The 23,455-nt window shown below is 43.4% G+C and overlaps 1 pseudogene; it reads right to left on the reverse strand.

Moving 5' to 3' along the window:
- Positions 1–930: 930 nt before the first annotated feature.
- On the reverse strand, positions 931–1,063 carry LOC138988725 (U4 spliceosomal RNA; annotated as a pseudogene).
- Between the last annotated feature and the right edge of the window lie 22,392 nt (positions 1,064–23,455).

The following is a 23,455-nucleotide window of genomic DNA, read 5'->3' on the forward strand; positions in this document are numbered from 1 at the left end:
CCCTCTCCCAGGTCTGTTCTCCAGGGCAGTGACTCACGCTCTGAATCTGCCTCCTCTCAGGCTTCTGCCAACTCTAGCTCCCCCATCTTTCTTCCTCCAGCTCTCCCTGGAAGAAAACATTCTGGTAAACCGGGCCTGGCACAGCTGCTTAGTCAGCTACTCACGGGAGTAATTGAAATGTCTTTTAGATAGCATTTGATGGTTTTAATTTCTAGTTTTAAAGGGGATTCATGTTTATTTTAGAAGATTTCAGGGAAAAAATTGGAGAAAGAAGCCAAGCACATACAAGAAAATAAAAATCCTGAGACCCAGACATCCCAGACTGATTAAATCAGTATTATTATGGGTGGGGTCCTGTATCATCATTAATTTTTTTTTTTTTAATTTCAGAGGTGATTCCAATGTGCAGGCAAGCCTGAACCATCAACTTTGAGATACTTGCCGATAGCACTTTGAAGTATTTCCTTTATTTTCTATTTTTGTATTTGGATCATACTGTATATACTATTTGAAACTTGATTTTGTTTTCTTTGGCCTAACAATATGTGATGAACATCTTCCCAAATCTCTAAATATTCTTCTAAGACATAGTCTTTTTTAAAGTAGCTATGTGGTTTAATATCTTATGGCTGCACCATAAATATTTAGCCCATTACCTGTTAATAAACATCTTTCTAAAATTCTGCTGTTTGAACTAATACTGAGATGTATTTCTATTCCTATCTCTGATCACTTACTTAGCTAACACGTATAGTATGTTAACCATATGCTGGATACTGCTCTAAGGCATTACATATATTTCATTTAATCCTTACAACTAGCTTTTCAGGTAGCTACTATTATCACCCTCATTTTAGAGATGAAGAAACTGAGGTTCCAAGAGGCTAAATCATGTGATTGATTAGTGGTGGAGGCAATCTGACTCCCGAGTCCATGCTTGGGAATTAAAATCGCTGAATCAGAAAACGTTTGGGATCAACACGTATGCACTACTATATTTAATTAGCAATAATCACACCTTGGATAAACCTCATTAGCTACGATACTGCCACTGCACAAAGCTACACTACTATATTTAAAATGGATAACCAACAAGGACTTACTGTATAGCACAGGGAATTCTGCTCAATGTTATTTGGCAACCTGGATGGGAGGGAAGTTTGGGGGAGAAGGGATGCATGTATATCTATGGCTGAGTCCCTTTGCCATCCACCTGAAACTATCACAACATTGTTAATCATCTATAATTCAGTATAAAATAAAAAAACGTAAAAATATGAACATTTTCAAGGCTTTTGAAACACACTGCCACATGGCCTACCAGAAAAGTTTTATCCTTATTATATGAGACAGAGCAGGAGTCTTTGAGTTTGAAAATCATTCTATAACTCAGTGAAATCTATCAGTTGAAAACCTCCCTTTATTGTAAGTCTTTTACGTGTTCAAAATATTTTTAGTAGGATTTTATAAGTATTATCTATCAGGTATAAACTGTGGCCTTATCGTTTGTAAATGATGTGCCAAGCATAAGAGCTGGCATTGTTTTGTGGAGGCAGGGAGAGGGGACTGCCTAGAATTCTTCACTTTGTGGTCTGCTTAGGGGGCCTGGAATGCAAAAGTAGGAAGTCAAGAAACACCTGGAGTAACAGGCAAATTTGGCCTTGGAATATGGAATGAAGCAGGGTAAAGACTAATAGAGTTTTGCCAAGAAAATGCACTGGTCATAACAAACACCCTCTTCCAACAACACAAGAGAAGGCTCTATACATGGACATCATCAGATGGTCAACACTGAAATCAGATTGATCATATTCTTTCCAGCCAAAGATGGAGAAGCTCTATACAGTCAGCAAAAACAAGACCAGGAGCTGACTGCGGCTCAGACCATGAACTCCTTATTGCCAAATTCAGACTTAAATTGAAGAAAGTAGGGAAAACCACTAGACCATTCAGGTATGACCTAAATCATATCCCTTATGATTATACAGTGGAAGTGAGAAATAGATGTAAGGGCCTAGATCTGATAGATAGAGTGCCTGATGAGCTATGGAATGAGGTTCCTGACATTGTACAGGAGACAGGGATCAAGACCATCCCCATGGAAAAGAAATGCAGAAAAGCAAAATGGCTGTCTGGGGAGGCCTTACAAATAGCTGTGAAAAGAAGAAGCAAAAAGCAAAGGAGAAAAGGAAAGATATAAATATCTGAATGCAGAGTTCCAAAGAATAGCAAGAAGAGACAAGACAGCCTTCTTCAGCGATCAATGCAAAGAAATAGAGGAAAACAACAGAATGGGAAAGACTAGAGATCTCTTCAAGAAAATCAGAGATACCAAAGGAACATTTCATGCAAAGAAGAACTCGATAAAGGACAGAAATGGTATGGACCTAACAGAAGCAGAAGATACTAAGAAGAGGTGGCAAGAATACACAGAAGAACTGTACAAAAAAGATCTTCACGACCCAGATGATCACGATGGTGTGATCACTGACCTAGAGCCATACATCCTGGAATGTGAAGTCAAGTGGGCCTTAGAAAGCATCACTATGAACAAAGATAGTGGAGGTGATAGAATTCCAGTTGAGCTATTCCAAATCCTGAAAGATGATGTGTGAAAGTGCTGCACTCAATATGCCAGCAAATTTGGAAAACTCAGCAGTGGCCACAGGACTGGAAAAGGGCAGTTTTCATTCCAATCCCAAAGAAAGGCAATGCCAAAGAATACTCAGACTACTGCACAATTGCACTCATCTCACACGCTAGTAAAGTAATGCTCAAAATTCTCCAAGCCAGGCTTCAGCAATACGTGAACCGTGAACTTCCTGATGTTCAAGCTGGTTTTACAAAAGGCAGAGGAACCAGAGATCAAATTGCCAACATTTGCTGGATCATCGAAAAAGCAAGAGAGTTCCAGAAAAACATCTGTTTCTGCTTTATTGACTATGCCAAAGCCTTTGACTGTGTGGATCCCAATAAACTGTGGAAAATTCTGAAAGAGATGGGAATACCAGACCACCTGATCTACCTCTTGAGAAATTTGTATGCCGGTTGCCGGTGCCAGCCGGCAAAGTCGATCAGGTCCCGAGAACGTGCACGGCGGGGCTAAGAAAGAAACTAAAGCAAGAGACTACAAAGATGGGGTCGAGAGGTTCAGACACGTCACCACGAAGGGACGCAGTCTGACACCAACTTTATTCAGCATCTTATATTTATACAGAAAAGCGTGAGAAAGACAAGACAGTTGACATTTTTTCTTGGTTGGCCTATACATCTTAAAAACAGTCACAAGAAATCTTGAGAGCATGGGAATGGCTCCCTGTTATTATTTCTTACACCAGATAACATTTCTCTGTGCGTGAGAAGTTTGCACAGAACTCCAGGTGTCTGCAGTAAATAAGTGCCTAATCTCTGGGGTGGCGGGACAGAGAGCTATGTTTGCAAGCAAACCCTCAAGGACTGAGGCAGCTCCCAGAGCCGTGTCCTTCGGACAAAGGACCCCGTTCTCACGGGCAGCTCCCCGCAGCCGGTCAGGAAGCAACAGTTAGAACTGGACATGGAACAACAGACTGGTTCCAAACAGGAAAAGGAGTACATCAAGGCTGTATATTGTCACCCTGTTTATTTAACTTATAGGCAGAGTACATCATGAAAAACGCTGGACTGGAAGAACAGAAGCTGGAATCAAGATTGCCGGGAGAAATATCAATAACCTCAGATATGCAGATGACACCACCCTTATGGCAGAAAGTGAAGAGGAACTCAAAAGCCTCTTGATGAAAGTGAAAGTGGAGAGTGAAAAAGTTGGCTTAAAGCTCAACATTCAGAAAACAAAGATCATGGCATTTGGTCCCATCACTTCATTGGAAATAGATGGGGAAACAGTGGAAACAGTGTCAGACTTCATTTTTCTGGGCTCCAAAATCACTGCAGATGGTGACTTCAGCCATGAAATTAAAAGACGTTTACTCCTTGGAAGAAAAGTTATGACCAACCTAGATAGCATATTGAAAAGCAGAGACATTACTTTGCCAACAAAGTTTCGTCTAGTCAAGGCTATGGCTTTTCCTGTGGTCATGTATGTATGTGAGAGTTGGACTGTGAAGAAGGCTGAGCGCCGAAGAATTGATGCTTTTGAACTGTGGTGTTGGAGAAGACTCTTGAGAGTCCCTTGGACTGCAAGGAGATCCAACCAGTCCATTCTAAAGGAGATCAGCCCTGGGATTTCTTTGGAAGGAATGATGCTAAAGCTGAAACTCCAGTACTTTGGCCACCTCATGCAAAGAGTTGACTCATTGGAAAAGACTCTGATGTTGGGAGGGATTGGGGGCAAGAGGAGAAGGGGACGACAGAGGTTGAGATGGCTGGATGGCATCACTGACTCGATGGACATGAGTCTGAGTGAACTCCAGGAGTTGGTGATGGACAGGGAGGCCTGGCATGCTGCGATTCATGGGGTCTCAAAGAGTCGGACACGACTGAGCGACTGATCTGATCTGATAGGGGTCTGACTTCTAAGGACAATCCTACATATTCATCCCTCTCCAAGTCTCTTCTTTTTTTCTAACTCTCTTCTTTGGGTAAAATAGAGCAATATTTGTTTTTGGTAACATGGAGTAATACTTATTCCTAGAAGAGGTACTGTAAGAGGAAAGATGACTTTATCAGGTAAAGAAAAATTTGTTGAGTTTCTGATGAAGGGATCTGAAGTCCCTTCCTCAAGGGAATCTGATTCAATCTCCTCTAGCTGCCCATGGGGATGAATTGAACTGGTTTTCTGGGAACTCAGGAAGGAGGGTAGAGGGACCCTCACAGCCTAGAGGACAAGGGAGCCCCCAAAGAGGAGGAGATAGGTGAGAAAGAAGAGGCTTCTGGAAGCCCCATGAGGGGCTCCGAGGGTACTGCTGTGTCTCAAATACAAAGTTCTGTGCACCACTCCTCTGGTTTCTCTGTATATTTGTCAAGTTCAGTCATTAGCTTGGCTTTTACTATTTTTGTTTTAGAAAAGGATTGCAACTACATACGATTTCCTCTCTTCCCCTCCTTGCTCCCCACCCATACTTTAATAGTACACACATTTCTGAGCAGGTTCCTATTTATAGCAGGAAAGCAAAAGAACTTGCCACAACTGTGAACTCCTTGAGGACAGGGACCCTGTCTTTTTTTTTTTTTTTTAATTATATTCATTATCAGTGGCTCTGGCAGGTCATAATTTTCATTTCTATTCACAGAGCACTCCACCCTGTTAATTGCTGAGAGTTAATGTTAGTGAGCTTTACGGGTCTCCCACTTTGCAGGCAGATTCTTTACTGTCTGAGCCACCAGGGAAGCCCACGCTGGTTGTTACAGAAGCCCAATTCAAATTCTCTTTTAAAAGTGGGGAGAGTCTAGGATCGAGTGGAAATATGGTTGAATTCAGAGTTTTGAAGTATATTGTCTGTCTGTCTCCTTCTCTGGGCTGGTCTCATTTTCTTACACGTATAACTGTGGCAGATTCATTTTGATATTTGGCAAAACTAATACAATTATGTAAAGTTTAAAAATAAAATAAAAATTTTTAAAAAAAGGGCTCCCTATGGCTGGTTCATATTGAAGTTTGACAGAAAACAACAAAATTCTGTAAAGCAATTATCCTTCAATAAAAAATAAATTAAAAAAAATTTTTTTTTAAAAGGGCTCCCTTCACATGGCCTATGCCTTCTCTTGGATTTAACATGTGAACACTGACTGAGAGAGAGCAGTTCTCTTTTGTCTTTGGGCCTGCCTTATCTGGGTTAATGAGGCTGGAAGCTGCCTGAGCCTGTCTCTTGCTATATGATCTCAGCTTAACCTGGGGGAAAGAGAGGACTGCTCTCCATAATATCCACGTGTCAGTCCCAGAGAGGGACAGGCTACTTGGCTTGAGTCACACCAGATCAATCAACTATTGCATCCAATGGAATCAAGTGTTAACGAGAGGCTGGACAGTTTATATGACACCTTATGTGGTAGGAGGCTGCACCTGGTACCCACAGGAAATGACTGGGAAATAGTATCCGAAGACAAACCAACAAAGAACTGTGTTGCCAGACTCATTGTGTTCTTGGTCTACAGTTTCAGCTGGTCAAGTTAATTCAGATTTTTATTTCTGTTGTTAATGGCCTGTCCTTTCTACTTTTCTGTCTGTAAATAAGATTCATGTGTGCATGCTAGGTTGTGTCCGTTTCTGCAACCTCATGGACTGTAGCCCACTAGTCTCCCCTATCCATGGAATTTTCCAGGCAAGGACACTGGAGTGGGTTGCCATTTCCTTCTCCAGGGGATCATCTTCCTGACCCAGGGATCAAATCTATGTCTTCTGCATTGGCAGGCAGATTTTTTACCATTGTAAAAAATCAAAATCTGATTTTTTAAATCCTTACTCTTCAGTCATTGCTTCCTTGTAATTTTTAAACATGCAGATATCTTCACATTTATTGCCAAATTTCTCAAATAAGGAGGTCAGCCTTTGAAGCCTCCATGTCTCAACCAGTTATGCTACAATTCCCTTTAAATAGGGGGTCCAGACACACTCCTCCACTGAGGTGGCTTTTTACAGGCCACTGATCACCCCTGAGTCACTGAAACGATTGTTTGTTCTTGGCCACATTCTCCTACCCATTGCAACACTTCATAATGTGTAATCTTACTTTTGAGTGCCATCTCCATTTTGGGAGCAAAGAATGTCCTCACGAAGGACCTGGAAAAGTTGTTTCTCTTCTTGGCACTTCTGCCTCTTGGGGCTGTCTGGTTTTGTTCTCTGTCTATAAATGGAGGAGGGACTCATTGTTTGCCCCTCCACCCTTTCATCTGGCTATATTTTGACTTTGGCTGGCAGAACTGACTTGTGGAAAGAGCACACGCATTGGACTTAGATAAACTTGAGTTCACGTCCCAGTTCTACTGCTTGCTTGCTGTGGGGCCTTCAGTGATATGATTTTTTTTTTAAATTTCTTTGAGCATCAGTTCCCTCTCCTGTAATTGGAGGGAAAAAATAGTACCTGCCTCATAGGATGACCCTATAGCTTTATGAGTAATGTGGAGGTACAATGCCCAGCACCCCAGTAGATATTCAATGAATGTGAATCTCTTCCTTCCCCCAAAACATATTTATTTGGTTTGTCCTTGGTCACTTTGGGAATTAGCTGTGTGATGAATCACCAGAGTTATATATCCTATAAAAGTTGCCAATCCACTATATATTTTAAAATATATTCATGCTTTCCATATTCTAAAGTGGCCATTACAAACAAACTTAAAGCTAACTACTCTTTGGTTAAGCCTTCCCTTTTTTTTCTTCTATACAACACAACCTTTTCTTTTTATTCTTTCTGGTATACAGACATGTTACCATGTCTCCCCTGCCCCCTCCTCTCCAACCTGTTCAGCATCTGCTCCATCTCCCATGGAAAGAGCTTACTCCCTTCTTTCAAGAACTGTTCCTCTCTCAGCATCTGGTTTTAGGAGGGGCTAAGGAGAATCATGTGACCAAAGCTCAAACAATCATAGTAGCTCATTCCCTTCTTATAGCAGCTGACTCAGTAGTGGCCCCGTGATCCAAGTTTGGTTTAGTATTGCTGTCCTCCTGAATTTTACATGTGGGTTCTGGGAGAGAAAAATGTTTCTCTTTGGGTATTGCTAATCTGGATTGGAAAATACTGATGCTGGGAGGGATTGGGGGTAGGAGGAAAAGGGGATGACAAAGGATGAGATGGCTAGATGGCATCACCAACTCCATGGACATAAAAGTTTGAGTGAACTCCGGGAGATGGTAATGGACAGGGAGGCCTGGCGTGCTGCGATTCATGGGGTCGCAAAGAGTCGGACACTACTGAGCGACTGAACTGAACTGAACTGAATCTGGATTGAAGTCTGCAGTTGTCTGTGCCATGTCTCCTGCTGTGTGGATAAAGGTCTTACATCTTAGGAGAGAATGAACCCAACACATGGAGAGAAGCAGGGAGCTGAGATATGGGGTGAAGGGGGATGGAGGGAGAGAGAAATGATCTCATTTGATTGACTGAGAATACTCTAGTCCTGACCTTCTAAGATATGAGCCAGATAATTCTGATTTTTCCTTAAGCCAGATTGGGTTCAGTTTCTGCTCCTTGAAATCAAGGCTCCTGATAAATTTATTTGTCTGTTTAAAGTAATGGCTACCTTATAAATGAGACTTGTGTATATGTCACCATAAAATTTGACAGACAGTCAAAGTTGCTGATAAGGAATAGAGTCATAAATTGAATTCCTGTTAAGGGCAAAATTATCTAGGGCTACAAAGCCTCTTCTCCATTTGTATCACTGGAAACTAATATAGTTTCTGGAACGTAGAAGGTCCCAGTATGTATGTAGGAATAAAGTAGGGCATGAAGGAGGATATGACTAACTTGGTCGGTCAGTAACTGTTCAGTGCAGGAGAGTCCTACTGGCTAGTCCACTGACTCTGACATGGGCCATGGCCAGGTTATAGCCTCGCTATCGGTTACATCAGGCCAGTTGTGCATGAGTGAGTGAAAGTGGCTCAGTCGTGTCTGACTCTTTGAGACCCAATGGACAGTAGCCCTCCAGGCTCCTCCGTCTGTGAAATTCTCCAGGCAAGAATCTTGGAGGGGGTAGCTATTCCCTTCTCCGGGGGATCTTCCCGACCAACCCAGGGATTGAACCAGTGTCTCCTGTGTTGTAGCCAGAATCTTTACTGTCTGAGCCACCAGGTTAGGGAACTGCAATGTAGAAAATAACCTCTTTTGCATAAGAAATTGTATTTATCCTGTGGGATAGCAAGTTCATGAGCCTCACAAAAGGGACAGAATAGCAGCCTGGCACTTCACTTGGCTTGTCCAGGCCATTTGAGCTGTCAGTGAAGGGTTTGGAAAGCTGGGGGAGTTCCAGAAAAAGCAGAGCTTTTTCTGTCCTGCTGAGGGTCTCCCCTCGGGCTTCTCTTCCAGAGGAGAGTGGTGACCCTAGACAAAGTGGAGAGTTCCGTGAAGCCACAGGAGCCTGAGCACCTGCCAGAGCATGGCTGACTCCAGAGCAACCGCTGAGGCCTGTGGTGAGAAACAAGTCCATGCGGTGGGGAGGCTGACCTGCCAGCCACCTCTGCTGGACTTAGAGCCTGGGGAAGCAGTAACACTGTTGGTGTCAGCTTGTCTCTGGCCGTGTCTCCAGGCCTTTCCCCACTGTAAGCTGACACTGCTAGAGAGAGGCCTCTCACCTCCTCCTTGTGGGGTCAGGAGGGCTCAGGAGCAGAGTCTGTTGTCAGACACCCAGCAGATGCCTGTAGGGGCTGCAGAGAAAGTGTGGGAAAAACAGCCCCCCACAGAGAGGGCTTGGTGAGGAGAACTTGGCTTTGGAGGGCTGGCATTTGAAGCTGATTTTAATCTTGGCCTTGTATACACAGCAACAGAGTTAACTTGGAGGCAGTCAACTGCACCCAGAGGATAGAGGTCTGGGATTCGCCCAGTTCTCTCTAGGCAGTTGTGGGACTAGGGCCAAGCCTCAGTCTCCTTATGGTAAATTGAGGGAACTGAGGTCACATGGGCTTGGAGGCCTTTTTTTGGTGAGTAATCACACCTCCCATCAAATGACTGATCTAAATTCACTTGCTCAACTGAGATGATCAATCTGGAAAAGGTGGGCCTCACAGTTAACTTTCGTTGTAAGCAGTAGAGCATGAATGAGAAGCAGCATTATTTCCAAACAGAATGACAATAGTAATAATTGTTATAGTAGTGATAATAACAAAACAAGCATTTTAAAAGTACTGACTCTAAGCCAGGTACTCTTTTATGGTACATTACCTTATTGATCTTTTAGAGCATTGCTCTGGGGCGGGGGTGTTGTGATTCTTGTTTTGGAGATGAAATTATTGACGTTCAGAGAGGTTAAGTTACTTGCCCAGCATATTGCTATTAAAAAGGTGGCAAAGCTGAAATTTGAAGCCAACCAGGTGTGCTTGCTTCTAAACCCTATGTTCTTGTCTACTCTGTTATCTAAAGGATGAGTGGTGCCTTCCACTTTATACTGTAAAAACAGGTACATATAAGCAGCAATTACTCCCAGCTCGGCTTGAAAGACGGGACTGATTGTTTCTCAATTGTTAAGATGTCATACAAAGTCATCAGCAACATAGCCCCAGACTTTTTTTTTTTTTTTTTTATCAAATTCATCCCTCCATCACCCTCACCAAACTTCATGCTCCTCTTAACACAGTTCCTGCTCAAGCAAGATTCAGGTGCCATTATATTTTTGAAGATGTGTTTTGATTTCCAAGTAATTAGCCACAATACCCTTTTGTTTATGTTATAGCATATATCACATTCTGTAACTTTTTAGTCAACATTCACTTAATGAGTATTTACTGAGTGACTCTGTGCGCTTGACATTCTGTTAGATGCTTGTGAATTTTTTTCCTGCCCACTTTCCCTGTCCTCCAGGCACCCAACACATAAGCAAACTCACAGGTTTTTTTTTCAGAGATATGTCTTATTTCCCTTGAATCTCAAGTAATTGAGAAAGCCTGGCACATCAAAGATGCTCAACAGCTATTACCCAGAACTTACCCTACTTTTGAATAACTGCCTATTTCTTCCCTACGGATCTCCCAATAGAGTCTTAGACTCTTGTGGACAAGGACTTGGTCTTATTTTGCTGTTGTGCCTATTGCTGGGTACAGAGAAGGAATTTAATATGTGTTTATTGAATGAATGATAAGTGAGAAGGAAGAGTTCTAGAGAATGATTGTGTTAATGATTGTACATAATCAAGCCCCCACCATGTGTCCCAGCTTTATTGCTTACAAAGTAACGTGGGAAAGATTCATCAGAGGGAGAAAGCAGGCACCAGCCAGACACCCACCCTGTCCAGAATCACTGCTGGCCCCTGGCCACATCCTCAGCCCATCTGTGGCTCCCATTCCCACAGCTTCCCTCTCTTACAGGGCCCTCTGCCTCTGGGGAGAAATGATTGTGGCCTTTGAAAGAGCCCTGAGTTCTTACAGAGATGATTGCCCCATCTAATTTAACATAAAATAAAGTAGAAAGAAGGATTGTGACCCTTCCTGAGCCCAGACTCATTGCTCTTATGACTGGAAGGAGACAGAACAGGTCATTTGGTCTGATTCTAATATTCTGTCTGCAGAAATCATTGTAGCAGGGTAGACCTATGTTAACACCTGGCCCCAGAATTCCCTTTCGGAGAAAAACTATCTTGAGACCCTGAGGACAAAGTTGGTGGGAGAAAAAGTGGTGAAGAGAGAACTGATTTTTTTTTTCATAAAAATAAATAGGCAGTTTGCATGAGGGAATTTGAGGGGAGATAGGAAATAGAAGGGAGAGGACTCTAGCTGGGGAATATTAGAGCTTGAAATGTGCATTAGTAGAATTTTAAGAATAGGGATATATAATTTTTGATTGCATTTTTTTTTTTTTTGGTGTGTGTATTAGTGCTATAGTTCATCAGGCACTCTATCAGATCTAGTCCCTTAAATCTATTTCTCACTTCCACTGTATAATCATAAGGGATTTGATTTAGGTCATACCTGAATGGTCTAGTGGTTTTCCCTACTTTCTTCAATTTAAGTCTGAATTTGGCAATAAGGAGCTCATGATCTGAGTCACAGTCAGCTCCTGGTCTTGTTTTTGCTGACTGTCTAGAGCTTCTCCATCTTTGGCTGCAAAGAATATAATGAATCTGATTTCAGTATTGACCATCTGGTGATGTCCATGTGTAGAGTCTTCTCTTGTGTTGTTGGAAGAGGGTGTTTGTTATGACCAGTGCGTTCTCTTGGAAAAACTCTATTAGACTTTGCCCTGCTTCATTCCATATTCCAAGGCCAAATTTGCCTGTTACTCCAGGTGTTTCTTGACTTCTTACTTTTGCATTCCAGTCCCCTATCACGAAAAGGACATCTTTTTTGGGTGTTAGTTCTAAAAGGTCTTGTAGGTCTTCATAGAACCGTTCAACTTCAGCTTCTTCAGCATTACTTGGTTGAGGCATAGACTTGGATTACTGTGATATTGAATGGTTTGCCTTGGAAACGAACAGAGATCATTCTATCATTTTTGAGATTGCATCCAAGTACTGCATTTCAGACTCTTTTGTTGACCATGATGGCCACTCCATTTCTTCTAAGGGATTCCTGCCCACAGTAGTAGATTGATGGTCATCTGAGTTAAATTCACCCATTCCAGTCCATTTCTGTTTGCTGTTTCCTAGAATGTCGACATTCACTCTTGCCATCTCCTGTTTGACCACTTCCAATTTGCCTTCATTCATGGACCTAACATTCCAGGTTCCTATGCAATGTTGCTCTTTACAGCATTGGACCTTGCTTCTATCACCAGTCACATCCACAGCTGGGTATTGTTTTTGCTTTGGCTCCATCCCTTCATTCTTTCTGGAGTTATTTCTCTGCTGATCTCCAGTAGCATATTGGGCACCTACCGACCTGGGGAGTTCCTCTTTCTGTATCCTATCATTTTTACCTTTTGATACTGTTCATGGGGTTCTAAAGGCAAGAATACTGAAGTGGTTTGCCATTCCCTTCTCCATTGGACCACATTCTGTCAGACCTCTCCACCATGACCCGCCCGTCTTGGGTTGCCCCTCAGGACATGGCTTAGTTTCATTGAGTTAGACAAGGCTGTGGTCCTAGTGTGATTAGATTGACTAATTTTCTGTGATTATGGTTTCAGTGTGTCTGCCCTCTGATGCCCTCTTGCACCCTCTGATGCCCTCTTGCAACACCTACAGTCTTATTTGGGTTGCTCTTACCTTGGACATGGGGTATCTCTTCACAGCTGCTCCAGCAAAGCGCAGCCGCTGCTCCTTACCTTGGACGAGGGGTATCTCCTCACCGCTGTCCCTCCTGACCTTGAACGTGGAGTAGCTCCTCTCGGCCCTCCTGCACCCTTGCAGCCACCACTCCTTGGACGTGGGGTAGCTCCTCTCGGCTGCTCCTGTGCCGTCGCAGCCTGGCACTCATGGCTGCTGCCCCTGACCTCAGACAAGGGGTAGCTCCTCTCGACCGCCACCCCTGACCTCGGATGTGGGTATCTATCTATCTCTTCTTGGCCGCTCCTGCGCCGTCACAGCCTGGCACTCACAGCCACCACCCCTGACCTCGGACGTGGGGTAGCTCCTCTCGGCCGCCGCCCCTGACCTCAGAGGTGGGGTAGCTCCTTTTGGCCACGCTTCTGTGAGGTCCTTCACAGCCAGCGTGCTTCTGAGGTTCCTGACATTGTACAGGAGACAGGGATCAAGACCATCCCCATGGAAAAAAAAGGCAAAAAAGCAAAATGGCTGTCTGGGGAGGCCTTACAATAGCTGTGAAAAGAAGAGAAGCGAAAAGTAAAGGAGAAAAGGAAAGATATAAGCATCTGAATGCAGAGTTCCAAAGAGTAGCAAGGAGAGATAAGAAAACCTTCTTCAGTGATCAATGCAAAGAAATAGAGGAAAACAACAGAATAGGAAAGACTAGAGATCTCTTCAAGAAAATTAGAGATACCAAGGGAACATTTCATGCAAAGATGTGTTCAATAAAGGACAGAAATGGTAGGGACCTAACAGAAGCAGAAGGTATTAAGAAGAGGTGGCAAGAATACACAGAAGAACTGTACAAAAAAGATCTTCATGACCTGGATGATCACGATGGTGTGATCCCTCACCTAGAGCCAGATATCCTGGAATGTGAAGTCAAGTGGGCCTTAGAAAGCATCACTACAAACAAAGCTAGTGGAGGTGATGGAATTCCAGTGGAGCTATTTCAAATCCTGAAAGATGATGCTGTGAAAGTGCTGCACTCAATATGCCAGCAAATTTGGAAAACTCAGCAGTGGCCACAGGACTGGAAAAGGTCTGTTTTCATTCCAATCCCCAAAAAAAGGCAATGCCAAAGAATGCTCAAACTACCGCACAGTTGCACTCATCTCACACGCTAGTAAAGTAATGCTCAAGATTCTCCAAGCCAGGCTTCAGCAATACGTGAACCATGAACTTACCGATGTTCAAGCTGGTTTTAGAAAAGGCAGAGGAACCAGAGATCAAATTGCCAACATTTGCTGGATCATGGAAAAAGCAAGAGAGTTCCAGAAAAACATCTATTTCTGCTTTATCGACTATGCCAAAACTTTTGACTATGTGGATCACAATAAACTGTGGAAAATTTTGAAAGAGATGGGAATACCAGACCACCTGACCTGCCTCTTAAGAAACCTGCATGCAGGTCAGGAAGCAACAGTTAGAACTGGACATGGAACAACAGACTGGTTCCAAATAGGAAAAGGAGTTCGTCAAGGCTGTATATTGTCACCCTGCTTATTTAACTTATATGCAGAGTACATCATGAGAAATGCTGGTCTGGAAGAAGCACAAGCTGGAATCAAGATTGCTGGGAGAAATATCAATAACCTCAGATATGCAGATGCCACCACCCTTATGGCAGAAAGTAAAGAAAAACTAAAGAGCCTCTTGATGAAAGTGAAAGAGGAGAGTGAAAAAGTTGGCTTAAAGCTCAACATTCAGAAAACAAAGATCATGGCATCTGGTCCCACCACTTCATGGGAAATAGATGGGGAAACAGTGGGAACAGTGTCAGACTTTATTTTTCTGTGCTCCAAAATCACTGCAGATGGTGACTTCAGCCATGAAATTAAAGGACGCTTACTCCTTGGAAGGAAAGTTATGACCAACCTAGATAGCATATTAAAAAGCAGAGACATTACTTTGCCAACAAAGGTCCGTCTAGTCAAGGCTATGGTTTTTCCAGTGGTCATGTATGGATGCGAGAGTTGTACTGTGAAGAAAGCTGAGTGCCGGAGAATTGATGCTTTTGAACTGTGGTGTTGGAGAAGACTCTTGAGAGTCCCATGGACTACAAGGAGATCCAATCAGTCCATTCTAAAGGAGATCAGTCCTGGGTGTTCTTTGAGAGGAATGATGCTAAAGCTGAAACTCCAGTACTTTGGCCACCTCATGCGAGGAGTTGACTCATTGGAAAATACTCTGATTCTGGGAGGGATTGGGGGCAGGAGGAGAAGGGGACGACAGAGGATGAGATGGCTGGATGGCATCACTGACTCGATGGACATGAGTCTGAGTGAACTCCAGGAGTTGGTGATGGACAGGGAGGCCTGGTATGCTGCAATTCATGGGGTCACAAAGAGTTGGACGTGACTGAGCGACTGAACTGAACTGAATTAGTGCTGTAAACCTTCTTTGTCTTCAGTAAACACACACACCCACACCCACACACACACACATCCCTGTATAAGTGGGTCTTGGTAGGGGAAAAAAAGAAAGAAATTACAAGGAAAGTGCTGAGTTTCTTGTTTGTATTGGTACAAACAGCCCATACAGAATGCTGAGATTATCCATAAACTAAAAGAATTCAATGGAAACACATGATCAAGACAAGAGGCAATAGGGTATCCTCAGAAAGGTGGGTAGGGATAAGGATCATGCATCACATGTAGGTTGGAACCTCAAACTAATTTTTATTTGACATTCAAAAAGCAAAGGCATTCACTAGGGTTCCTTGGTTTTAAGAAACAGAAATGGATTTTGGCTAAAAAGCAATTAAAGGACATTTTTAAGTGCATCCTGGATAGCTCACAGAACTGAAGAGAAAGTTGAATAGTCAGGTCACATTGAGTAGGAACCAGAGGGTACCTCTTCAGGGCATCCCCATGTGGGTGAATCAGCCCAGCCTTTTGCCAAGCTGAAGAGGTTCCCACCACCCTTCCCCCTGCTCTGCTGAAGTAATGTGGAGTCATTGATTGTCATCATTGACCATCTTCTCAGGACCATGAGCAAGTAAGTGGAAACTTTTCAAAGAAGGAAAAGTGGGAGGACTTATCTGGTGGTCCAGTGTTTTAGACTTTGTCTTCCAATGCAGAGGATGCAGGGTTGATCTTGGTTGAGGAGCTAAGATCCCACATGCCTCATGGCCAAAAAATGAAAACATAAAAAAAGGAAGCAATATTGTAACAAATTCAATGAAGGCTCTAAAAAATGGTCCACATGAAAAAAAATTTTTTTAAAAGGAAAGGGGGTATTTTAGCCAAAACTCAGAAAGGATGCTGGTCAAGCAGAAGTGGCAAATGTCCACAGTCACAGGGTATCTTAGCTAGGAGATGTTGCTGCTGTATGTATTGTTTGTAAAAACAAGGAACGTAAGCACAGGGTACAAAGTGCAACCCTGCAAGAAGGAATAAAGTTACAAGTTGGGCTTCCTTTTACCTTTGAGCTCAGTTTGCCCCATAAAGGCTGCCACTCTTTCCTCTGTCTCCTTCTACAATGCATGTGCTTTCTCTCCTCTCTCTCTCTCTCTCTCTCTCTCTCTCTCTCTCTCTCTCACACACACACACACACATACACACACTAATGTTGTCACTGTGAGGTCCTGGCATTTGGCCTCAGAGCCCTCTGAGGGCAGAGCCTCCTTTGCCTCTGGGGTACTGACAACTAGAACAGTTTGGGTCGCTGCAGAAGTTCAGCAGCCAACTGCTAAGAGCCAGCTTCTAACAGGAGGGAGAAGAGGGAGGGAAGGGAGACAGATTTTGTCTGAGATCACTTGGTGCCTTGCTTTATGATCTATGAGTTGCTTTTAATTTCCTGTGCTCGGCTGCCCAGCAGCCTGATGAAATGAAGGAGATAGCAGGGCTTCAGATCTGGCCCTGCCTGGCCCAGGGCTTGCCTGCTCACTGCAGGGCCATGATCTCCAGACCCTGAAGAGAGAAGAGCCGAGAGAGCCCTCCCTCCCGCAGCCCCTCACCCTCCTCTGTATTAACAGGGTGAAGAATGGGCTGCTCAAAACCAGAGTTCTTCCCAGGGGGCAATGCAGAGTTCACTACTTGGACTTTGGTTTTGCCTACAGTCTGGGCTGGTTTGGCTCTTGGCTCTGCTGCTTCCTGGTTGGTTGCTTCATTCTCTAAGCTTCAATTTCCTTAATCATATATGGAGAATATTAGTACAACCTACTTCATTGAGTTCTATGAGGATCGAAAAAATATGAATTCAGTGTGAGAAGCAAGGTGCCTGGAACCTGGCATATATTGAGTTGGTGGTTGGTATCATTGTCATTCTATTTACCACATGGCCACCAGGATCAGCTCTCATCAAAATGGCCTAGTTGATGACTTTGTCTTCTACTTTTCCTCTGAACACACCTTTCCCTTTAAGTTATAGTGTGGTCTGATCTTTCCTCATCTCTTCCCGTATAGACAATAGCAACTCCTACTGCTGCTCCTGGCATTCCTATTACCATCGCCACCTGCCACTGATTCAGTAACTTTGTACCAGGCATGGTGCCCTGAATGTAGGGTGTGCCATCCAGTCTGTGTAACGGTTGTTATTCCTACTTCCAGGCTGAGAACATGGAGTCGCAGAGACTCAAGGTGATTTTCTCCTGATTGAGTGAATAATTAAAATGATCAATCTGATGATGGATGTTCATAGTAGGATATAGAGATTTAATGGAATATCTCCATCAATGTGTTTGTATTTTCAAAGAGGTCAGAGCTTATTCTAAAGGACTGAATTAATAATGGGAGCAAGTCATACTTCTTTGATGGGCTTGGGGAAAAAAGAACTGTTTGGAGGAATAAGGAATGCCTTCCTATTACCCTTGAAATAAAACAGAAACTGTTGCCTGCTTTATCAGAAATTAAGATCAATCCTAAATGTATCTTTGAGAAAACAGTGCAAAATTCCTGGCCAGTTTTTATAGAACAGGTAACAGAGAACAGTAATTTTCATTACTGAGAATTCTACTCTCTGATGCATGGGATTGGTTAACAAACACAGACTCTTCCCCCAGACTCAAGATCTAAAGAAAACCAAAGATCTTGCCCCAACTTCAGTGAAGTTCTGCTGCTGGGTGCTGAGCCTTCACCCCGAGCAGCCACAGGGCTTCCTGCTTGTAGATGTTGCTGCAGCAACCTGCCCACCTGGTGGCTGGCAGGCAACAGGGACAGGACAAAGGAAAGGGAAGTCAGGAGAGTAGGAGCTGAATGCTGACACCAAATATGACGCATTCTCTAGCTCTTAAGGGATGACCAGTGTCATTCTTTTTACGAAGACTTCCAAGGAGTGGAAAGTGATCAGACTTAGGTTGACACCCACAGCCAGTGACTGACTTGCCCAAAATTCACTTGAAGAAATATCTTTAGTGAGAATCATCAGAGTGTGGAACATTTGCACAGCTCATTATTAATCAAGAGTTTCACCTTCTTTCCTTTTTTGCTTTCCCCTTCATCTCTCCCTCTTCCCTCTCCCAACCAAGTGAATTTTCAACCTTTTAAAGATGAGTAGAAAGGACATATCATGCCTCAGTGACAGAAGGGGGACTGAGGCTCTAAATGCTGTCACCAGCCTCAGCAGTGGGGAAACGCTGGTTCAATTAGTCCTCACAATTAACCCTCTGTGGTAACTATAAGTCCAGGAGCAAGTTTCTTCATATCTCTAATCATCTGCTTCCTTGTCTGAAAACAAGACAGTAACAACAGCTACCACAGAGGGTTAATTGTGAGGGCTAATTAAGGTATATAAACTGCTTATCAGAGTATATAGATATGCAGGATGTATAATACTCTATGAAAGTGAAAAGAGAAGGTGTTAGTCACTCAGTCATGTCTGACTCTTTGTGACCCCATGGACTGTAACCTGCCAGACTCCTCCATCCACGGGATTCTTCAGGAAAGGATACTGGAGTGTGTAGGCATTCCCTTCTCCAGGGGATCCTCCTGACCCAGGGATCCCTGAGTCTCCTACATTATAGGCAGATTCTTTACCTTCTGAGCCAATATAGTAACACTCTATACTCGGCACCAAAATTTTTTTTAATCTCTTAAAACTATTGACATCTTCATTATCCTTTCAAAACAAAATAACGTTTCCCTCGCTCTTACCAAAACTCTTGTTTTGATGCCTATTGTAACTGCGTTCAGATATAACTATTCTATTAGAAGTAAAAAACCTGAAATTGGAAAATCAAATTGTCATTCTCTTCTAAATCTAACTTCAACCTTATTCCTCAACTGCTCCAACTACTGAAGTGGTACACAAGCTGAACAAATCTCTCATTGTTTACTGTGTATGCAACATATTCTTCCGTGGGAGTGATTAATTCAATGTAGGAAATGTCCCTCCTTCCCACCTCAACAATCTTCAGCCTGCATTCAGATTTCCTTCTAGATTTACTGTGCTCTGAACAAACTTAATTTCCCAAGTTCTGGAATCTGGTTTTCCCCTTAGACGGTATTTTTAAACTTTCCCACATGTCTGATTTCTGTTCACATCTTGAAGAACCTCCAGGACTAAGAGCATCAGCAAGCTTTTGGATTAATACAGCTGACTAAAACCACACCTCATAAACAAAGGGGCTTCCCAGGTGGCACTAGTGGTAAAGAATCTGCCTGCCAGTGCAGGTAGATGGAAGAGAGGCGGGTTCGATCTCTGGGTCCGGAAGATCCCTTGGAGAAGGAGATGGCAACCCACTTCAGTATTGTTGCCTGGAGAATCCCATGGACAGAGGAGTCTGGCAGGCTGCAGTACAGAGGATCACACAGAGTCAGACCCGAATGAAGCGACTTAGCACACATGCACGCATACACAAGGGGAACATGCCCATGCTAGTAAGGGTGGGACTGAAAGTTCAATCCTTCTACATGATAAAGCTTCTTAGTATACGTCATTTGTTAATAGCAAAGATACAAGGTGTTATAGATTTACTGCCTCAAAGACAGCAAAAGGCTAAGTTACAGAGATGGCACAAGCTTAATATCAGAATTACTATATCCTTGAATTATAAGAGATTTAGCAAGTACTTAGCAAGTGCCCAGTGAATGCCCTTTTATCCCTGTAATCCTAAACATTCTCATCATGCAGACTGTGTGCAAATTAGCTAACTTTATGTGCTGGACTTGAGTTTATACTGTGCTTTGCATTATAAAAGATTTATTTTGTAATGCCAATTAAGATATAATTCACTTTTCACTTGGCAAAGATGTTAATACCCAGTGCTGGTGAGCTTGTGGTGAAATGGGAAATGGGCCCTCTCACCAGGACATGCTGCATTTACACAGTGGCAGGGGCACCACTGCATCTTATAGAGTCATATGAGAAGGTGAGCCTGGTTCTCAGGCACCAGTGATTGGATGGACCAGGCTGTCAACTCCAGGAAGGCCAGCTTTGATGTTGTATGTTGAATTCTGCAGGAACTTCCACTGGCAAAGCAATGTAAACTGACGTCTAAAGATGATGAGAAGTGACCTGTAGGGATTTGGGTAAATTAGTAAGCATTCTTCAGAGAGTGGCATTAAAACAAGGGAAAGAAATAAAAAATGACTCATCTACGTGTGTGTGATAAAGTCGAGGAGGAATGTTTCAGACTGTTCTTCACTGAAATGGAGGAGTGACTCCTAAAACCTGTCTACCTTTAAAAACACCTGTAAGCCCATCTGGATGACTCACAGACCTCTTGCCCTTACCTGTCCATACCTGCATTCTTGATTCCATCCCACTGGTTGAACCCACTGCAGTTGACTCCACATGTGCTTAGTTCAAAAACCCAGAAAACTTCCTCAGTGTCTTTGTTGTTTCTAACCCCCATCCAAGTGATCAGAAATCCTGTGTTTTCCAGCTCTACCATGCATCTCTCATCAGTCTCGTCATCTCCCTGCTACTAATACCTCATCACCTGTATGATTATAAACCCTGTAACTGCTTTCTTTCCATGCTTTCACTTTTGCCTCCATGTATCACACACAGCAGGAAGTGACTTTAGGAATCTGGGCAAAGAGCTGGAGGGATCTTTGACAATATAAATTAGGTCACATCATTTCCTGTTTAAAATCTTTTATCAGTAAGATGACGATGGTGAGCACATCTTCCTCCTAGGGTTGATGTGAACAATAGAGGAGAGACCTCATCTTGAATGGTCTGCACACATGTACTCAGGAGAGGTAGCTGTTCTTGTGGGGGGCATGATGGTCCCTGCCCTCTTGGGCTGGATGCCTTTGATAAGAGACAAGGGCCTGTCCTTATTTTCTCGTTAGTTACCTGACTTCATTAGCCCTGTAGTCTTAAATAAACCACTTAACATTCTCTGAGCCTCAGTTTTGTTATCTGTGAACTAGGAGTGCTTGCATGCTCAGTCATTCAGTCATGACTGACTCTTTGCAATCCCCTGGACCATAGCCCACCATGCTTCTCTATCCATGGGATTTTCTAGGCAAGAATACTGGAGTGGGTTGAAATGGGAGTTCCTCCCTCATAAGGTTGTTTTGAATATTCGTTAAGATAGTGCATAAAGTGCTTGGCCTGATGCCTATTGCATAGTAAGTGCTAAAATAATGGTATTAATAGTTGTGAGTTCCTGTTATAATTATTACATCTTACATCTGTCTGGGAGGTGGTTGGTTTTCACCAACCAGCGTCTATGGTGCCCATACCCAGGCATGATTGCTACAGTTTGCCCATCTCTGGGGTAAGGGCTAGACTCCAATACTCAGTATCTGGCAAATAATATGGGGATGGACACACTGGGAGCATTTCCTCTTGTGTCTGCCTTGGCTCCTTGCTGTTTCTTTTCTTTTTTTTTGGCTGTGCAGTGTGGCCTGTGTGGAGCCCAAACCACTGGACTGCCAGGGAATTCCCAGCTCCTTACTGTTTGGGAACTGTGGGCTGTGCACCTTTTGCAGGTAAGGCTTCTGCCATAGCAGGACGAGGATGTCATATTCAGGATGACTAGCTCTGGGTTCTCCACCTGATTGTTGACTTTGGCATTCGGGACTTTGGTGGAGGGCTGCCATGGTTGCATTCTTCAGAGGAGCAAAGAGAAAACAGTGTAACCCTTGCCAATTTCCTTGAGTGCCAAGGGAAAGAAACAAGTAACATGAGTAACAGCATGAAAATGAGATTGGGGTGTGCTAGAATGAGATCAAAGCCTTAGGGGCATGCTTCAGGGACATCACTGTTCCTATTTGGCTGCCCAGGGATTTTTATTTTGCTGGGTGTAATACCCTAACAGAGGGGAGGTAGAATTTCAATGATAGGGTGGGGGTGGAGATGGAGACAAGAGTCTTGGTGACATGGCACCTGGGGAGAGGGAATAGATTGCAGGAAGACTGGAGATAGTAACTAGTGATGTCTGTGGAAGACTAACAGGTCTTGTGTAGTGTGTGATATAAACCTCTCTCCATCCTCCAATTCAAGTTAACTTGCATTCATTTCCAAATGTATGGAGAACTGGGTTTGTTTTGGGGGATGTGGCAGAGTACTGAATGTAAACTCAAGGCTGGCATCAGTCAAGAGCAGAAGCAGTCAGAGGGAACCCTGTATGTATTGATCACCATTGTATTAATATAAAGATGAAATAGCTTGCTTACTTATGCAGATCTAACCCTCCACATGAAATTGAGTGACATATGGAGAGTATTCATATTGCTGTATTAATGTGAATTAATAAGAAAAGCTGGTTGGCATAAGGCTTTCCTCCTCCCATCCTTACTCCTTGGAAAGAGAAGCAACATTGTTTTGCTAAAGCAAACTGAGGATTATATGGGATCTTTGGAAATGGGGAGGAGGAGACAGGAAGTATTCCTTCAGACTAGAGAGGCAGAAGATGCTGATATCTCAAGACTGTTTTGTTTGTTTTTAATCTACTGCTGCTTAAAGAAACATCTCAAAACTTGGTGACTTAGAACAACAATAACATTTATTTTGCTCATGAATTGGCAGTTTGGCCACGGTTGGGTGTGAACAGTGTCTTGTTTTCTCCACTCTGCGGGGGCGGCTGCAGACCTCTTATGGTTTGTTCACTCACATGCCTGGCTGCCAGCTGGGGCCTTGGCTGGGGCTTCCAGCCAGCACACCTACACCTCTTCCTGTGGCCTGGGCTGCTTCTTCACCACGTGGAGTTTCCACGGACGAGCATCGTGGGAGGAAGAGCCAGGCAGAGCTGTGTCACCTTTCCTAACCTAGCCTGGGAAGTGCTGCTGTGTCACTTTAACTGCATTCTCACTCACTCATTAGAAGTGAGTCACCAAGTGTGGTAATTCTCTAGGGCTGTCATAACAAAGAACCACAGGGTGGGAGTCTTAAACAACAGAAATTTATTTCTCATAGTTTTGGAAGCTTGAAGTCCAAGATCAAGGTGTCACCAGGATGGGTTTCTTCTGAGGACTCTCTTCTTGGTTCGTAGATGGCTGTCTTCTCCCTATGTCTTCACATGGTCCTCTGTGTGTGTATGTCCTGATCCCCACTTCTTAGAAGAGCACCAGTCAGATTGGATAAGGTCCCAGCCTAATGGTCTTATTTTATTTATCTATTCAAGGGTGCTATCTACCACTACAACTGGGTAACTGTTAGGGGCTTTGCCAAGTCCCATAGTTGACAAGGCTTTACCTCTGCCCAGTGCCCTGAAGAGGTTATGGAATCTCCA

The sequence above is a fragment of the Bos mutus genome, chromosome 7, assembly GCF_027580195.1.
Source record: "Bos mutus isolate GX-2022 chromosome 7, NWIPB_WYAK_1.1, whole genome shotgun sequence".
Classification (NCBI taxonomy): domain Eukaryota; kingdom Metazoa; phylum Chordata; class Mammalia; order Artiodactyla; family Bovidae; genus Bos; species Bos mutus.